The 20,168-nt window shown below is 40.5% G+C and overlaps 1 protein-coding gene across 17 annotated transcripts in view; it reads right to left on the bottom strand.

The window, feature by feature from the left end:
- Positions 1 to 19,715, bottom strand: part of MYT1L (myelin transcription factor 1 like) — a 418,463-nt gene extending 398,748 nt beyond the window's left edge. For 11 of the 17 annotated variants that reach the window (XM_073896934.1, XM_073896935.1, XM_025867562.2 and 8 more), the window contains exon 1: positions 14,390 to 14,781. The gene's annotated coding sequence lies outside the window, so the exon portion shown is untranslated. The other 6 variants (XM_073896936.1, XM_073896933.1, XM_073896929.1 and 3 more) reach the window with 5 other exon arrangements.
- Between the last annotated feature and the right edge of the window lie 453 nt (positions 19,716 to 20,168).

Below are 20,168 nucleotides of genomic sequence, written 5' to 3' on the forward strand. Positions count from 1 at the left end.
TTAAATTTATAGTTCCTCAAAACTTTTATCAGATTCAAAGCCATATGATAGACATTTATACATTTTTCTTTTCTTCCCTATTTGTGTACAAAATTTCTGAGGGAAGAGGGCAGTTCTGACTCATTTTCTTATAACCCACAGCATCTAACATGATAAAGATTTGGTTAAAGGAATGGATGAAAGAATAACTATATGAGCAACTTTCAGCTGGAAGGGAGTTCACAGAAAATTCCCCTGCCCGTAGCCCACAAATAAAAACGAGAAGGTCCACAGAAAACAGAAGAAAATTCCTACTGCATCTGATCTGTGGACATGCCATACTCACGGGGTTAACCCCCCAAATGCTGGTGTCTCTTCTCAGCTGTACATGGCCCTACCACACTTCTCCACCTCAGCCATCGGTTTTGGTCCCTCGGACCCCTGATCTCAACACGGCCAATGGGAGCTGATTTCCAGATGACACATGACAAGTGAAGAATGTAAGATCTTGATAACCAAGATCCTACAGGAATCAGGAAAGGAGGTTGAGGGTAAATCCTAGCCGATGGAGCGTGAGCATGAAGACATTTACCACATTGCTGTTTCCTCCAGACCACATCACACATGCATTTGTGTCTAACCTGCACCTTTGGTGCTGATGTATCTAGACAAGGATGTGGCCGAGTAGCCTGGATCAGGTTACTGCTCTGCCTTCTCTAATAAACATTCTCAGTTCCCCTTATGTAACAGAAAGGGGTCCCCAGATGGGAGGTGCACAATAAAGTTGATCTTGAATGGGTATAAGTGAGAGCCTTACAATGGCCTTCCTTTAGTTATATGAAGTACCAGACAATATCATCAAGAGAAGGAGGGGAAGGCAGCTGTGTCACACAACTTGGGGGCCCTAGTCTGGTTGCTGTCAGTGTGAATGGACATTCCAGAGGCCCCTAGGGCCCTCGCTCCTCCTGCCAGTTCTGGCACCTGGACAGGGGTGCGAACAAAATGGGGAGGTATAGTAAGCCCTCTGTCCCTACCCGTAATAAGCTCAGTCCAATTAAACACATATGGTATGCCTACTTTACTTCAGGCATTGGGATTTATGTCAAGGCACCATGTTGTGAAGGGTTCAGGAGCAGACATACTGTACCAGAAAATCTTGAATCCTTGCTCTGGGATTACTTAACCACATCAGCCCAGCAAAAACATTCTGAACACCATTGAGAGAGCATGCAGCAACTTCAAGGTATTAACGGCATGCACACAAATTGTTTGGGATTCCAACAGCATTTCCTTGCATCGGTTAGGTCCTCGGGTGAGCTCATGTCTTAACCTGTAAAGCCTATGAATCATAATGCTCAATTACAAGTACCGCAGGATCTAATTGTGTGTATGACGGTGCTGTTTGGGCGAAAACAAACTCAGATTTATGGATGCAGAGTTTGCAAATTCCAGACCCCTGGTGGAGGTGCTACCTTATCCATCTGGGGTTTGGAAAAGGAGTTTACAGAAAAGACAGAATGTAGGGGAAGATACGAGCATAAGACAAGAGCTAGGATTTCATGTCTGTGAAGCCACCCAGTGGCCATATATGCTTCCGGGCCCCTCTCTTCCCCTCTCTGTCCCCACTTCCCACTTTCTCACGGCTTCTCTCTTTGGTGTGTGACCAGTTGTTTCTTCTTCTTGACAAATGAGACTAGAACTGCAATGTATTCCCCCCTCCAGAATATACATTTCTGGGATTTATTAAGGGTTTTGACTACTAGTAGCTTTTGGATAGTTTCATCCCAGTACCCATTCTTCCCATTTCTGGATCCTACGGAGAGAGATACAAAGCCTGTACTGGGTTGCCCAAGGACAGGACGGGGCATATTTATTGCATCAAGAGCATTTCATCCAGACTCTGTGGGAGGGCCTGGGAGGGCAGGGAGGACCCGGGGGATGGGGATGGGGGGGTTCTGGTCAGAAGCAGGCTGAGGGGAAGGCAGGGAAGAATTGCAGAGACAGAGAGAGGACTTTGCTCGGCTCCTTGGCCATTTAGCTAATGGTCATGGCCACTGTGTGGAAAGAGTGGTTGCAGCAGAGGAAAGCATCATGAGTGCCCTGGGTGTTGAGAAGAAATGGAAAGAATGGAACAGGGTGAACTGAGAACGTGAGCAGCTACTTACATTTTTACATTCCTTTCAGGACATTCATGAATGAAGGCTTCGTGGTCTACACTCATGACCTCAAACACATCAAGGGAGAGAGGGTGAAGGAAGTAGCAAGTTTTTATTGTTGTTTTTCAGTGTCCTTTGCACAGCAATGGCATTTTTATTAAAAAACAAAGCTGATAAAATTCAGCACGTTACTTTCTGAAAATCTCAGTTGTTGAAAACGAAACTGGAAATCAAGTGTAATCAGTGGTTCTCAGGCTCTTTCCACACGCTGGTTCCAAGGCTAGCTGTCCCACCTGGGGAGGCGGCCAGAGCAGGCTCTGTGGTGTGAGTCCTCTGCAGGGGCCCAAGGCTCACTAGATACACCACATGCTGAAGTACAGCAGATCTGAAAGCGGACAGTAGAGCTGATATCTCCAGTATGGCTTTAATTAAGCATGATTTAGGTTTACAAATTATCTTCAAATAACTATTTTTCAGAAAAGCTGGGGTTGTATAAGAAAGACAAAGGCTCTAAGAGCTAATATGGGAAAAGATCCTGCTGGGTGTCACCATAGATCTTCACGAAGCCTTCTGAATAGGGGGCGACTCGTTTACTACTATAGAGAACACCAAAGCTACTTCAAAGAACCAAACCATGGCATTGCTTTGGCTCTATCCTGAAACAAAGGCAGTGAGAAACATTATTCACATTTTTACTTTTAGAGATATTATACATTCTGTGAGTCATGTTTATTTACATTTGATCTTAACATAGAAGGAGTAAATTATTGCTGATTTAAAAGCCATATTGGAGCCTGAATCGTATGGTTTCACTCATAATTTAAAACCATTTTGGGAGTTCAAACTTTACGTTGTAATAGAGCTCACTATATATTTGTTTCTATAATACACTTCTTTCTCTAAAAAAAAAAAAGAGAGAGAAATTCCTACTCACACATGGAGATTTCCAGAGCAAAGAAGCAATAACTATTCCGATTACTTCTTGAATATTTTTTAACTGTTTTATGATCCATCTTATGGACTTATTAGTAAATGCCACAAGATTGAATGCCATTAATCTCTTTGTTAATCATTAAGTAAAAACATGAACCCCCTAGATTGTCATATATTTAGATCTTAGAATAAAATGACACGCATTTATGAAAACATTTTTTAAAAAACAAACTATGAATAGTTTTCAAAATGGAACTGCCACCCGCCTATCTGTGTGTTTAAGTCCCCAGATCCAGTGGAATCCACTGGAAATCACGTATGGGCCTCAGGTAACCTGACAGAATGAGCCACCCCACGCTGTCAAACGTCATTCGGTAACGACAATTCAGAGCGTCATGTTTACTTACTACTCTTACTACGTTTATATTAATATAGGAAGCCTTCTCCTTGTTCCCCACGTACCCAAGTTACGTTTATTTTCAAGAATTGGCCCAAATCTGACTTATTTATGGGTTCCCCATGGCCACCTGCCCACTCAGGAACCTCTCTCTACCTCCCTCTGCATCCTTGCCCCAGGTACACTGAACCACCACAGCGGATAACCGCCAAAGAACATGCAAGGTTTCTCCTGGTACCTTGATTGTCCATGAAAATTGTTTGCTTGCTTGTTGCTATTTAACATTTCCTGCATTTGTATTCTGTGTCCTCAACTAGATTTTGCGCGCTTATGGGCAGGGGCTATGCTTCACACAGAGCTCAGTGCTTGCCCCCACACATGTTCAGCAAAGCAGCACTGGGTCTACTTAAAGCCACTGTCATCAGCCTGAGCAAGCACCAACTCACAGACACAGGAGCCATCAACTCCCCTCCCATGGAATAAAAAGCTTTGTGCTTGGGCATTTGTTTTTTTAAACAGTACGTATCTTTAATAGTCTGAATCCTTTAAGGAGTATACTATTTTGCTTTTTGTGATTACAGAGATAATAACAGTCTTTACTATAGATGCTATAGATCCGTGCAGGCTCCACATGACAGTTCATGAGTAAAGCATTGGGTGTGGTGTACGTGTTAGCCAAGCATCAGGTGGTGTCATAATCATCATCTCGGTGTTCTCCTGACAGTGTGTCTCTATCAGCACTTCAAAACACTGTATCAACAGTTTGGGTTTGCACAAAGTGAGGGTACTTGTCACTGAACACTCTGGAACTTTGGATCTTTTGAAAGTATGACTTTACTTGGTTTATCTCTACAGTGTCCCACTTTAAGTTACAGTTGGCAAGAGCAGAGTTGTGGGTACCAGGCGTGTCTCCACCACCCTTTACCTGCAGGCCCACAGTTGCTTTTCCCTCGTGACTGCTCCGTGGCTTCTGGTGTGGGAAGCACTTCCCAATACATACAAGTTCCACGTTTGCATTCTGAGTTCTCAAAAGAGTGGATTGTTTTATCAAGTGAAACATATCTTCATTTAAATTTTCCCAAAGGAACCTCTTTGGTAAGAGAGACCTGGAAAGGCTTCTGTGACTCAGGTGAGTCTGTTTCAGGTGTGCACAGAGTATGCGGGTCTCACCCCACCTGTGGGCTTGATTTCTCTGCCTTATTCCCTTCCCATGACAATGTAATGTTCTTCTCTACTTCACTGGGATATTGTGAGTACAGTATTCAGATTGCTCTTTTGAACTGGCGAAGAACGTGTACTCTTGGCTACTGTGGCAAAAACTCAGTGTTTGTCTAGACCTGTGAGATCTTGTGTGTGATTTGGGGTGCTTTAGGGTACCAGAAGCAGGACATGGGTTGTGTAATACAACTTCCCTGCTACAAACATGTGCTCATTAAGTCTCCATTCCCTGGCTATGATTACTATGTAAACACTGCTTCCTGAAGGGAAAGGTGAGACATAAAACCAACGGGTCCATGCCTTTAAGCATCAAGCCTACTAATACTAACTACAGATACTGCACTTCCTCCATCATGACTGGGGAAGAAGACTTACCACAATCTGACCGAGTCAAGAGAAACGAAGCCGGAGTAATGGAGCCATAACAGCCATATATTTTTGTGAATTCTTTCAGGACAACTCACCCACTATAATCGCCATGATAGAATACTTGCAAAGTAAAATAAAATTATAGTCACAAAAGAGGTAAAATCAAGAGAGAAAATAACTTAAAGTTAGTTTTCAGCTACCTATTTGAATTTCACACGTGATCCAGTGATCCAGTGATCTTTCAAGATGACCCAGAAGCCTCTGATTGGATGAACTCTATGGCAATTCAGCTGACCTTGGTAATCCTGGATCAGACCCATCAATCAAAAATAACCCTTCCTCTAAATTTTCCTGGCTGTGGGTGTTAGGCCTGCTTCCTGCTCTTCTCTGCAACAGCACCCCCAACAAGGAGCAGAAGGTGCTGCCCTCTGGCAGGGGCCTGCCACCAGCATGGAGCCCCATCACTGTGCAGTGAGCCCTCTGCAGAGCAGGCCCTGCATGAGGAAGGCAAACAGTCATGTCACACCAGAAGGGGGAGGAGCTAAGAAAGCACAAAGTTCAGCTCCCTCATTTGAAACAACGGTGCTGAGACTCAGAGAGCTGGAATGGCCTGTTCCAAGCCATCCCCAAATTATAAGGAAAGTGGATGAACAGGAAGGTCCTTCCACCCAAGACTCTTTCACATGGGCTCTCTGTCACTGCCTAGGTAGTCTAGGGCTAAAAAATCAAACTGAGAAAATAGAAAGGACAAAAAAATAAAAGGAAAAGATGACTAAAATGTATAGTAATAGGCGAAAATCCCCTCCGAGAAGCTAACTGGGAAAAGTTTCCTAGTGTCATTGGTCATGTTCAATATAGTGAAGAAATCCTCAGACGCATGTGCAAGGTGTACAATATCAGAGGTGCAAGCACACCAGCAGGGTGCTCTGTCCCCGGAAGAGCCCCCAAGATCAGTGAAGGAATCCATGAATGGTCTTGCTGAAAACCCGGGGATAGGAGCCAGCAGGGAGGGCGTTGTACCGAAGCTATAGTCGATGGCGCCACTGGGCACACTCCCCCGTCAGAATCTAAGTGGGAAGGAGGGTGTGGACATGGGTCATGTCGGAGGAAGGATGAGGCGGCTGGAGATACCCTATTGAATGTTTCTTGATATATAGACACAGACCCATTTTTTTAATGTTGATTGTCCAGCATTACATTTCAGGAATACGTTTGAGCTAAAACAAATAATTCAATATGTGTATGTTGGATTTAGAAGATGTAAAGCACCTACTAACCCTAACACACATTCTGCATCTAACCCCTGAATCGTTGGTAGCGATGATATGGAGTTATTTGTCACAGGCTGAGTATCCTTTCTAACTTATGCAAAATGTAATGACTATGAAATGTTATGTATTAGAAATGGGGAGTCACCTGTAATCTCACAAATATGACTGTCTTCCCTGTCATACTGACCCTTTCATCAGTACTGTTTTGATCATTAACTTTAAAAGTAGATGAACAGGTGGTGCAGTCCATTTGTAAACAGGTGTGTTAGCTTTTCCCTGGAGAACAGACACAACATTTCTTGGCTTGCACTACGGGTGTGGGTCGCTTAGGGAAAAGGATTGTTTTTGAGCTAACAAAACCCCGGTAACAGCATATTAACAAAAAAAAAAAAAAAAAAAAAAAAAAAAAACAAACAAAACACAAAACACATTTGGGAGGTGAAACTACCTTCATTCTTATTCTTGGGACTATGAAAAGAACTGCAAAAGATACTGATCGATAACACAAATCTTGTGGAAAATTCCAAGTATTAATTCAGAACCAAATGTGCCATATTAACCAAAGAACAAGTAATAAATTAGTCTGAAATGTATCTGAGCAAACTATTAAGATTTTCTTTCGTGTTATATACAAGCGTCCGGCATCAACTGCACCTCCCACTTCATGTCATCTCAGACATCCATTTTTAAGCAAAGACATGCAGCTTTTTGATGACTGAGCTACTTAAATTTCCAGACTCCAAGAGAATATAAAACACTAATTCTAATCTGACTTTTCTTTCACAGGATTGAATCACAGAATTCTTAATTCTGATGATAGGTATGTTCAGTCGGGTCTGACTCAGTGGAAATGTGGCAGAGAGTCATCTGAATGGCCAGAAATGCATGAGCAGTTTCCAATTTGAACTGTCCTCTCCTCCTTCTGATGCCTCTTCAGCCAGTGGTGAGCCCGTGGATAACCAAGCTACCGCCTGGTTTGCTGCCGGCGTGGGGCCCACTGCTGATGTCAGAGGAAGCCAGGGGAGAGTGAGCAGGACCAAGGGCTCTTCCTGTTTGTTTGGGAGGTTGGCCCTCAGTCATTAATCCAAGGCGTAACCACGCTGTACTCAAACGTATTGTTGTTGATCTCTGGGATCAACAGCTTTGAGATGTTCCGAAATTGCAAAACAGACATCTGACATTTACCAACACTCCTTCCTGAAAATAGCATTTTGTTTACTGTTTCATGCATTCCCAGGTAAGCAAAGACTTGCTTCAGTTGTAACTGCATACCATAACGGGATGGCTAATGTAAAGACAGAAACTGTGATGAATGAGGGGCAAGCGTGCAGAACCCTCACAAAGTTGGGATTTTTAGCTCAAATTTTATAAGAAGGTGATAAACTCAAATCATATATTTAATTAAATAGAGAAATAGGATTATACAATGCTATGTAATTGAGAGCTAATTTTCAGAATGATCACCCAGATCCTTGAAGTATTAATCATCTAAGAAAGGGACATAAATGTTTACCCTACTTTTATTAATAAGTCAGAAAAGTGGCTTAATTTATTTCAAAATGTATTCAAGAAAAAGTGGATCTGGAAGAATTTGAGATTACCCTTTTTCAGAAATATATATTTATATTTAAAATAAGTATATATTTGTATATAATCTATAAATATAATATATAACATATAATGTATGTTATATGTAACATAACGTATATGTTGTGCATATGCAATATAATATATAAAATATTAGCTATGCTACATATATTTATTTTATAGATTATACATGAATATACATTTATTAAAATGTATATACACACACACTCTGAATCATCGTGGGTCAGAAGTTTAGGTGTCAATTCCATTTTTTGGCTTTTTTGACATAATAGGTGCTCAGTGCACGCATGTTGCATGAAGTGTTCAGTCAATATGCTAAGAAGGAAGGAGCAGCTGAATTGAAGGAGGCATGCCTGCAATTTTCAACACTGACTTTGATGTTTTTTATTCCAGGAAAAGATGGTGAGAGAAATCCCTGGGCTGCCCATCACTGTTAGTGACTCCAGCTAGGCTGTTAACTAAACTCTTCTAAAATGCAGAATCTAAACATAATTAATAAACGTGTAAGTAGGGTCCATGGGAAAGAGAACAAAAGAAAGAATCGCTACCCCAGCAGCAGACCACCCCCCCCGCCGACCGCAGGGGGAAGATGTCGTCCCCTGATCTTGAACCCTGAGTTAATGTCTGCTCTAGACATGAGTGGTCTCAGGGTCAGCAGTTTGTCAGAGCTCACTGGTGGGTGTCTATTTCTACTTCTTTGGTGTGTGTGGGCTTGGGAAAGTGCCCATGCCACACGAGGGATGGATAGGGTTAAATCCGTACCACGCAACTTATTCATACCACACTGGCCGCAGGAGCACTACAATTAAACATAACATTTTATTCTTCTGATAATATACTCCAACGCCCAAAAATTAAAAAAAAACAGTGAAGAAAGGAATTTCCCTCAGAAAAAAAGGAAAAGAGAAGAAAAAAGAAAAAAAGCAGTTACTCTTGAAGATAAACAGCACAGCCCTCTCTGGCAACTCTCACCATTCACTCTGAGCTACAGGATATGAGGTCAAACATAAATGTGAATTTAGAAATTCACAAATAATTATGACCTATCATACCATCAGAACCACTGAATTCCTCAGTGTAATACATCCAGGTGCTGTATGTGTCCAAAGTACAAATGATCACGGTTTCATGAAGGAAGCCAACAAGTCTGTCTGCAGAAAAGGCTTCTATGGATAAAGCTACAACCAACTGCCATTAGCACAAACATCAGGACAATTCCATCTTCCCATCCTCAGGCTCGTAATGATTTCCCCCTCTTTTCTTCAACTGGTGATGAGCAGTACTTTCCACAACCCAGACAACAAACAGTTGGATGGATGCCAAAGGACCATACATCCGTGGTCTACCGTGCCCTTTTTAATCAACTTCCTAATTAAAAAATGCCATGCTGGCATGAGGTATGAAGGGAGTAGGCTTGGAATATTTCACAAAATCGTATCCCCTAATCCGGGGGTTGTTGAAAGCTGTGTTCTTACAGATGTTTATGAGTTTTCCTGGTGCAGCGATAGAATCAATTTGCTTGTGCCTGGCCCTCAAGACGTATTAAATTTATCCTGAAGGAAACTGGTTTCTGAAAAGCTCTTGCCCAGATGCATAAGGCAGGTGGGAGTTTCAGTGAACCAGAGGGTCCACTAGCAGATGCAGCATTGATTTCTGAATGTTCACAATCTAGCAGACAGCTCCAGAGCAGACTTGATTTGATGGCTCTCTATGGGGTGCCCTGCAGACTCGATTATTTCCACAACCAGTCTGGCTAGCATTGTTTCATGGCGACAATGCTCTGTGCTCTCAGCTTCTGTTCGGATGGCACAGGCTAGAGGCATACATGTACCCAGGTGGGAGGGGACTGGGCCAAATTTAAAGTCAATCTCTAAGAACTATCCATTCCTTTCAGGGTTGAGTGATGCAGTAGGCCCTGGAGTGGAGAAGTAATGCTGACTTTTAAAAAACCGTTTTGTTGAGTGCCATTAAAATACACTATGAATCTAGGTTGAGGTAATGGCGTGAAGGTCTACCCAAAACAGTGTCTGCCACTAGAGATCCAAGAATGGACATCTTTGTCAATGGGCTAAAAAGAGCCCCCAACCCATAAATTATTAATTCATGAGTTGTTTGATTTAGAGATCTACACCAGACGTTCCAAACCTGAAAATATCTCAAGCAAATGTCCAATAATCTTAAGGAAATTTTCTCTAAAACAATTTGAGACTAGAGCAGCCAGACTTTAGTAAAAAGCAAGCAGTATGTAATATTGAGCCATAAAGTTCCTTTCAGCTCTATTAACGAGTACACAAATACATCCAAAGCAGGTTTGCACGGTACACATATTAACCCAATGGCTGAAATATTGTCAGCTTACACACAACACTTCCACACTGGCGTTTGAAAAACACATACACACCCTCACTCGCAAAACCTTTGGAGAGATTAATTGAGTACTCCTGGGAGTGCAACAATACATCCTAGTACAAAATTTTAAAGAAATAAGGCCAAATAACCTCTTGAAAGAAAAATATTTACACCCATCTTCATTCACAATCCACGGAGCCCTGGCAGAGCCTGGCCCTTGGGCACCCGTGGCACAGAACAGACCCCACAGGGTAGAAGGCTGCCCGTATGCCAGCCCCTCTTCCCCACTGAGGCAAAGAGGCCCTGATTTCTGGCGAATATTTGGGCACCTCATTGACTGCTTTAAAAATTTGCTATGAAAATGTGCTTTTCTTTGCAAAGTTGATCTTCAACCTTAGAGGTAAACCAAAAAAAAAAAAAAAAAGAAAAAAGAAAGAAAAGAAAAAGGAAAGGAAGGGAGGGAGGGAGGAAGGAAAGGAAGGAGACTGCCTTAGAAATCACACTCCCAGACAGGTGTACACCACCATATTTCTAGCTATGGGACTTCATTCTTTCATTGTCTTTGAAGGCAAGCCCTTCCCAACTCCACAGTGCCTGAGAGCTAATGTGACAGATACTGGCATCAAGTGAGTCTGTCAAGTGGAAACTCATATGACATAATTTTGGCCCTTAAAAAGAAGCTGGACTACACCTCTGAGGGCCAGCCAGGCACAAAGGAAGCCTGGGAGGTGACACGCCAGGGTTCCCTTCTGTTTGTAAATGGACACATTGAGAGTAAAAACTAATGCTCGTATTTTGTCCCAAGAAAGTTATAATCCATCACCAAACTAAAAGCAGTTATTTTAATCAGAGAAAGCTTGGCTCAATGCTAAAATGAAATACAGAATGGCAAAATAATAAAAATATTTCTTTTCTCTAGATAAGAGTTCATAAATCTGAGAACAATTTGGTATTTAATACTGTTGAGTTAAATAAAAATCTAAACTGTTACTAGCAAATTGAAAAATAAAATTTAAAATGATTATATATATATATGCATTGATATAAAAATAGAGAATTCATCTATTATGCAAAAAAATAAAGATTTCAGTGTGAGTATTCAGAAACTTGCAACACAAGGGGGAAAATGATCAAAGCCAAGTGTCAGGGGCTTCCCACGAAGGGTTAATATGTTTTCCAGCACCTTATGTTTGAGGTTTAGATTCTCTGTAAGAGAGTTTTTTTTTCTTTTGGGGAAAAGCGTAGTTTTTTTAAACAGAAGAAATGACCCTCCAAAAAGTTGCATTTTCTGTCAAATGGTTGCTGTCATTGTCTAAGGGAAACCGCTTAAGGAAAGCAACTCTTAAAAAAAAAAGAAAAAGGAAAGAAGGAAAGAAGGAAAGAGAGAAAGAAAGAAAGAAAGAAAGAAAGAAAGAAAGAAAGAAAGAAAGAAAGAAAGAAAGAAAGAAAGGAAGGAAGAAAAAAAGGAAGAAAGCCTAAAAATAAAAACAAAATAAAATCCTTAAGTGATTTGCTATATTTAAGAAACTGTCAATAGGCAGTTCAAGGATAGTAATTCCTACTTGAGTTCCACCATAGAAACACGAAATAATTAGGTCAGTTAAAATGAAAAGCTTACCTTTTAAGGAGAGCAAAAATTATGAAAACAAGAGAGAACTATTTATTGGAGAATTCCCAGAAAAGGAAGTATATATAACTAGATACTAAAACACCCCTATTGCAGTATTACAGCCAGAGAATTATATAAGAAATGTGTGTCAGAACTGGGATTCCAGCAGGCTAATACTTATCTCCCAACTCAGGAGACTGGTTTGTAAAACCAGTTTCCATTTTTTCCCGAAAAGAACGGAAAGTATCAGAGGCTGGGCTAATTTTTCTATTTCCTATCTGTGGATTCTACAGAATCAATACAAACTTGAGTTTGATCTTCACAATCTCCCCTAAGTTGTTGGTTAAATTAGCCAAAAATCCTCTTCCAGCTAGGAAAAATATATACCTGGCAAAACTAATTATATCTGAGCTTGAACTGAAACAGCATTAGCTAATCTTCCCAGTCTGGATACACTGTTCCAGAAAATATTAATTGAACACCTTGAATCATGGCTGCTGTAAATATCTGAGAGCAGTCATCCCTACACGGGAATTTTCACTTGCAGACACAGGCAGGGGAAGACAGAGGAAGCAACTACCCCAAACCAGCAGCAAAGGACCGTTCTTTTGTTGCTGACCAGGAGGAGTTGAACTTTGCTCCACTTTGGCAAGCGGAGCCAGCAACAAGGAGGACGGGACATATTTACCTGCAGGGAGCATCAAAGAGAAACCTGAGGCAGCGCAAAACAAAGTGGTCCAGATGCATGGTCTGCGGCTGCAGGCCCCCGGCTGCTTCGGCTAGGCCGGCGGCTGACAAGCAGCCGTCCCCAGGGCGGCCACCCTGCCTTCCATCTTGGGGACTCACCCAGAAAATCCCGCACCCTGCTCCAGGACTCCAGAACTCTTCTAATGCTCCCGAACGCCCACCATTTGTTCTGCATTCATCCAATCAACTTTCCACTGCACATCTTCTCTCCACCGGCGCTCAGACGCCGGGCCACTGCTCATCTGTATGCTAATTATTTTGCCACATGGACAAAAGTAATAATGCTTTCAGACAGGAAACTAACAGGCCTGAAGTCGAAGATGGAAATTAATAAGTTGACACCACTAAACGCCGGCCAGGCTGTCCTGCGAGCCGCGCTGCCTGGTGGAGGGAGCCGAGCCTCGCGGCAGAGCTGGGCATCAGGCAGCAGCTCCCGGGGAGGCCATGGCCGCAGAGCAGGACCAGCTCACCGCTGACTTACCCTGTGGCAGGCTGCATCCTCTAAGCACTACAAAACATATCCATTTCCCCAAATCCTAGTACAGGAGGGAACTTCAGCGCTGAGCTAGATATTTTTCGAGGGATGGCTGTGGATTAAACCGGTAATTTCTAACCTTCCTGTTTATTAAGCTTGCAACACAGACAAGATTGGGGATGCATGCTGTATGCTTCTTACATTGTACCCACAGGCCCCTAAATCTCTAGAGCAGAATGTGTATCATGTGCAGTGCCGTATTCAATGTAATAGATGAGAACTCTAAATACCAGAGGCAGGCCGGGAACTGTTACCGGCTTAGGCAGTAGATCTAAAAATACCCCCCACCATCATTGATGTTATGGCAAATTCATGCTGTGGCTAAAGAAATCTCACAAAGTCAGCTGCACCCACAGTGTTTTACATGGTACTACTGCTTAGCATCACATCAAAACAAAAAGAAGCTCTAAATCCTGCCTTGGTGCTTCAAATGGGAGAACAGTTACACAAGAGTTAACTGGAACTGACTCCTAAACCTCTCCAGGGTTGCCAACCACACTCTGCTCTGCTTCAGTAGGAGCTTCTTTTATCACTTTCTCTTAAAACAAAAGACATAAAACTATTTCTCCAAGAAAGTTAACACATCATCAGCCATTCGGTCTTGTTGGAAGTAAAAAAAAAATATCTGAAAAAGTTCTATCTGAAAAGGCAAGACCAAATAAGATTTCAAAAATACAAAAGGGAACATAGATATATGACTTTCATTAGCATTTTTCCCATTAAAAAAAAAAAGTGCTGGTTTTATAGATGGCTTCTTGAGTCAAGCAATAAAAGCTTTAGTCCAGCAGCGACTATGCCACCGCACTCCCTGCAAACCTCTCTAACACTCACCACTGTGAAAGTGCACATTAAATCACAAAGGCTACTTAGCACCTCCCACTCCTCGCCCCTGGACACTAGCCTTGCAGACACAGACTTCTGTTTAATGACAACTCCAGCAGCATGCAGGTATATCGGGTGCCTGCCCACAACGATATGATCCTGAAGGACTAGCTCTGTTGGAGAAAGAGTCCATTGTTGGCTCCTTGCACACCAAACCATGCGATTTTAGGAAGTGTTAGAATTTGTCATCACATAAGAGCTGAAGATCGTCAGGTAGGCAAGAAAACAACTATTTGCTCAAGTACTTAAGAGATCAGGTGAAATAATTCCAAAGGGCTGGAAGTTGCAACAACCAGATAAATCATAGGCAACCTTTAAATAGAAAGAAAGAGATACCTTTTTTGCAGAAGAGTTGGTGGCCATGAAGCAACACGCGTTCCGCAGCCTATTTCTCCACACATGCAGGGCTATTTCTGCTGTGGAGAACCCTTGGCACGTGTTGATCGCTTTTCCCTATACATCCCCACTCCATCCACCCGTGCCCGCCAGCGCCGTCACTGTCAGCTCACTGTGGAGAGGGAGAGTCTAGGGCAGAACCACCACCAGTGATAAACCACTGCAGGCTTCCCACAGAACACGATGCTGACTGTGGTTTCCGTGGGGGACGGCACTGAAGTCTGAAGTTACCAAGAACACCTCATTCTAGCTTTCAGAGGCGATCCCTCTAAATCCCGAGCCTCTTGCCTGACGTGTTGAGAGCAGACATGCTGCTTACTACAGAGCCTCCAGTTCCTTTCCCACCCAGCCCTGCTGGGGATCACTGCAGTCTGAGAGCGAGAAATGCTTTAGGAGAATACCCTGTACCATTCTGTCTTCTCACAGAACAACACCCCTTACACTTGGACTAAAATATTTTCCTCCCCCTCCCAACTTTTCCAATAATCACCACGTGGGGAATAGGGATTTTTTTTAAAGAGATACATTTTAGGAAAAATCTTCTAACAGAACAGCCCAATACAGCAATGCTTATCAGTATTTCTTCACATAATAAATAAGCATCTATGCGTTCTTTCTAGTTTTATAACACCTGGCTTACATTTTCTCTGCCATCTCTGATTACTTCCACAGATACCCTGAGGACTCATTATGATGTCAAAGCTTAAAACAGTTTCATTGTGAAAACAGGCATAGAAAAATTATTGTGTATGCTTGAACAATGCAGGTGTGAAAGAGACACAGAGAGAAGAGAGGGAGGCAAAAACAGACAAACAGAAACAGAGTTAAAGAGAGAGGGAGAGGAAGGGAGAGGGTGGGGGAGAGGGAAGGAGAGAGAGAGAGAGAAGACAGGACACAAAGCATACTCCAAACTGAAACCATGTTGCATTGAAATATAGCCTACTAATGGAAAATGTATAGCTACAACCTTAAAATAATCTGATATCAGGAAAATCATACAATGAATTACTACAAAAGTATTTAGTATTATTTCTCGTACAAGTTATGGCCATTATAGGCATTATTTCTAATTTGTACTGTTGGCCAATTTAAAATATCTTTTTTTATATCAGCCACACATGATACTTAGATGTGATTTATCCCCGCCACTTCAAAAGAAAATAAAAAAAAATAATTTTACACACACACACAATTTTTAGTTTGTGATATCTTTTCTCTTTAGTTTAGTTTGGAATAAATGTAGATCAATGCCAGGTACATTGTTGTGGTAAAGAATATACTATGATGAAACTCAGCTTGCTGAAAAATATGTTAATCATTTGCAAGTTTTGTTCAAGTTTAGCCTCTCTTACTCCTTCCTGAGGAATGCTACATATATTTTCAAAGAAAACAAAAAGAAGACATTTTTGTAAAGGGCTTTTCAAAAAACTTGAACATAAGAAAGTGCATAATACTATTGCAATCAAATTATAATAAGAAGTAATTGGATTATAAGAATTTACCAAAACTGAAGATCTTTCTTTCTGAATCTGCCATTCATTTGCTTCCTGGACAGACTTCTGGTGAGACTTTGTACCAAGGCAGACTTCATGACTAAGTAGTAGATACACTTGAAAATCCGGTTATTCATTGGAATTGTAGCCCTGAACTCAAGAGGATAGCCCGACGAGCCACACTTCAGGGTCAGAGCAGGGTGGTCTGCACCAAAATGTGTCTTGCTAGTCCCTCTTATTCCACTGAGTGGGTTTCTTAATATAAAATATTTAAAAGTAACTAAAATGTTAAGTTGTTTGAAGTTAAAAATGTAGCCATCAAAATATATAATAAGTAAACAAAGTATTTTAGGTGATGTACTATGTTTCTTGAAACAATGCCTCTCCTGCAAATCAGATTATCCTACAGGTAGAGTTGGAAATCTGGTTTACCCATGTGACTTTGAAAATATTATTTAGGCAACAAAATAAATTTTTCACAGAAAACTGGTTTGGCTTTTTTAATCACACATGTCAAATATTTCTAAAAGCAAATCAACAAATAGAGTGTTAACTCTAAATTTTAAGTATAGTTTTAATAAATAGAAAAAGTTTAAAAAGCCTTGAAGTTGCAAAATAACTTATTTATTTTCCCTAATCTATTGAAAATTGGCATAGAAAACAGACATAAAACATCAGGCATATTCAGTAGTAAAGTATGAAATATAAGTATTTTCAAGACAGAAAATAAACAAACAAACAAATAAATAAATAAAGTAGGTGAAAAACACAACAGGAACAATGAAAGCCAGACACTGAAGAGGCTCCTTTTCTGAAAATGCCCACATTTTCCTAAAATCATGCTTGTTCAATTTTACAATCCAAAAGGAAACTGTATGCTCATATTCCTTTAGGAATTTTGGTACACCACACATACATAGTCACAAATTATTGGGCCTTCAACTTTGATCTCAGCTTCTAACACACATTTGTGAAATCAGCCTAAGTTTTGCTGTAGGATGCAAGTCTAACTCAAGAGAAGTTGAAATTCATGTTTCATGTATACTTTTTGCCTTACTGGCTCATCTTGATAATCCTGGCTCATCGTTTCAAAAATAAATTTTATCAATAATTAAATAAATTTCCTTTACAAAAAATATTTTCCATTTGAAAGACATGTCTACCAGTGTTTACAGTTTTTCAATTCACAATTGTACATATGCAAGTAATTTTAATGAAATCACATGTTTGGTAATTTGGAAAGTAGGGTAAAATTTTTATGTGCAAAATAAAACACAGAGATTGCATATCTTTTCTGTCACCTTCTTCAAAACACCCAATTGTGACCATCAAGGCTGTTCTTGCTTCTACCTCAAAGAGCACAATCATTAAGGTGATGAAAGTGAGCCATTTTTACATTGCCAGTAAACTAGTAGGAAGTCAGTCACTGCTGAATGTAATTGCTATCAGCAGCGGACAGCTCCCGGTGCTGAAAGGGAAAGGGAGAGAAGCCTTGCTCACAATAGCTCACTCAACCAGCCTTTGAAAAATCACAGCAAAACTGAATGAGGTGGCAAGTGCTCAGGCTGAATAGCCCTGTCTACAGAACAATGGCAGCCAGCTCCAAATCCCACTATAATCACATTAATGAGATTAATCAGTGAATTAGCAGCAGTCAAATGTCAGGGAGGCAAGGAAGAATCCAACCAAGATTGGTAATTAACTTTTTTTGGGGGGGGGAGGGAAAAATCAACTATGCTACCTCCTAGTTTTCTCAGAAGTTGACAATTTTCCTTTACAAATCTGAAGACTACATGTACTGATCAAAAAGCAACAGCATAATCCTTCATATTATAATATAGATCCAGGTATCACGTTACCAAGCTTCAACTATAGTCCTTTGAGAAAAGTGATGTCACTTTAAATAATCTTCACAAACTATCAGGTTTTTATTGTTTTGAACTTTCTAAGTATGAAATTAGTATTTAAAATGAAATCATTTCTGTAATACTCGAGCTAAAATATAAAAAAATGGCTGATTTTAAAAGGAGGGATTACATAACAGCTGCTTTGCTTATGAGTAGTCTGTGATACTGTGGCAAGAGTTTTTAAAAAGTGCCATCAAGTAAAAAACTATTATACAAACATATCAGCAATTGTCTATTGTCTTTAATAAAGAAAGTATGTATCTACAGTAAAACCTTAAGGAGAATTTCAACCAATTAACCTATTGTACTTGAGATCAGAGAATCATACACTTTCCTTCAGGTCAGTTAGAAAAAATAAACATCCTTTTCCCTAGAACATGTCACTTAGTAGTGTGTATCATATATAATCAACACTTTGTATTCAAAGTTCTGAAGAGGTGAAAACTTACAGGGATGCAATGGAAATGTTTTTCGAAAAAGGATATTGTACAAAACACTTTTTAAAGTAATCACATTTTTATCTGCAGGGAGACAAGCTCTATTTATCATTTAAAAAGCTGCATAACTTTTATAAAGTTGAAAAATTAGAAAGACTCCCTTATGCCTATAAGGGTGGAGGTAGGGTGCTTTTGTCTATGAAGTTAATTTTGTTCAGTAAAATACACTTAAACATAAGAGCTCTTATAAAAAATATTTTTGCTCAAAGTAAATAAATAACTTAAAAATTCTACTGATTACATAGAATGGTTTTAGTGGCACAAGAAATTGTCATGGCTAATTTAATACTAAACTCAAAAGCAGTGTTCTATATTTTGAATAAGTATCATATGAATATTTGCCTATATATTTATTTCTTTATTAATGTCTATCTGTAACTAAAGTTTGCAGGTTGAACTTCTAGTTTATTAATTTAAGTTGCATTAGAAGACATATTTCTCTTACAACTGAAATAATGTTTCATCACTATGAACTTCAGACATTTAGGTTATAGTTAATTTGAGTTTCTCAGTTTAGATAATGTAAGTCAACTTTCTTACCACTAGGCAAATGTAACATTACATCAAGAATATCTAGTGCTTTAACAGCTTTGTAACAATGCTCTGCTTTATTTGTAATGGAAAGGAACCCAGTAAAGTCTCTGGGAAGTTTTTGCTTCAGTCCTGGCAAATCATCCAAGTATTGTCCATGCAGCAAGTTTTTTAAATAAACAACATCACAGTTAAGGCATGCATCTTAATACCCATTTTGCTGTAAAGAGAGACTTCTGTGGATTACAAACTCTCTCACCCAGGAACATTTCAGTTCCCAGCCATGCTGTAAAAATAACTTTAAAAAGAAGCAAACAATAGACACCGCAGCAGCAGCCCTTGGACTCCGGGAAAACATTCACTGTCCACCAAGTCCACAGAATTAACCTAACGAAGATCACATACCTCGCAACATGACCACAACCGCTCCCAAGTTAAAGACCAACTCAATGCTGTTAACTGTGCTGGCTCAATAGACACCAAAAGAAAAGAAAACCCTTTTCCACCACAAGTTTGAAAGGAGTATGAGGAATATGCCTACCACCGAGATGCAGAAAAGGTTGCTTTTTGTCTTCAGTGAATATTGACACCATAACCCATAGTCCAGGGAATAAAGCATAAAATAAAATACACCCACCAACAATGAGTAAAAAAATCAGGGGGCTTCAAGAAGGCTGCGAGGAAAGCTCTCTCTCTGCTTAGTGTGCAGTAGCTTAGGGAAAAAATGTCGCCCGGGCAGGACTGACAAATGCAGTGCGATCGGCTCGCGGGCCTGAGGGATCTGTTTCACTTCCACATGCGTCCCCTGATGCACACACTCCCACTCATGCTCTCGATATGCTTTTTTTTCTCCACATTTTTTTTCACGAGCTCCAAATCCCCGGCATATGACCTTCTGTTAAATAGATAAAAAAAAAAATTGCTTATCAGTCATGCAAATGAGGCTGAATTCATTTTCCACAACAGATGGCCTCATAGATAATGATGATGGAAGAGAGAAAATTGAATGTCTCTCACAAGGTGGCCATGGCAACCGAGAGCAGAATAATATCAATAATAAGCTCACTGCATAATAAGGTTGTCAATCCCACAAATCAAAGTCTCCAGCTAAATCAGGTATACCACCCCAGCTAGTTACCAGGTAAATAGATAGATAGATAGATAGATAGATAGATAGATAGATAGATATTGCAGTTTACAGTGACCATGAAGAAAACTAAAATTTCAAGGCATTCTGTGGAAATGCGCGCGCACGCGCGTGCGTGCGTGTGTGTGTGTGTGTGTGTGTGTG

This window comes from Callorhinus ursinus, unplaced genomic scaffold (genome assembly GCF_003265705.2).
Source record: "Callorhinus ursinus isolate GAN/ISIS: 27379988/994484 unplaced genomic scaffold, GSC_fseal_2.0 scaffold10, whole genome shotgun sequence".
In the NCBI taxonomy this organism is placed as follows: domain Eukaryota; kingdom Metazoa; phylum Chordata; class Mammalia; order Carnivora; family Otariidae; genus Callorhinus; species Callorhinus ursinus.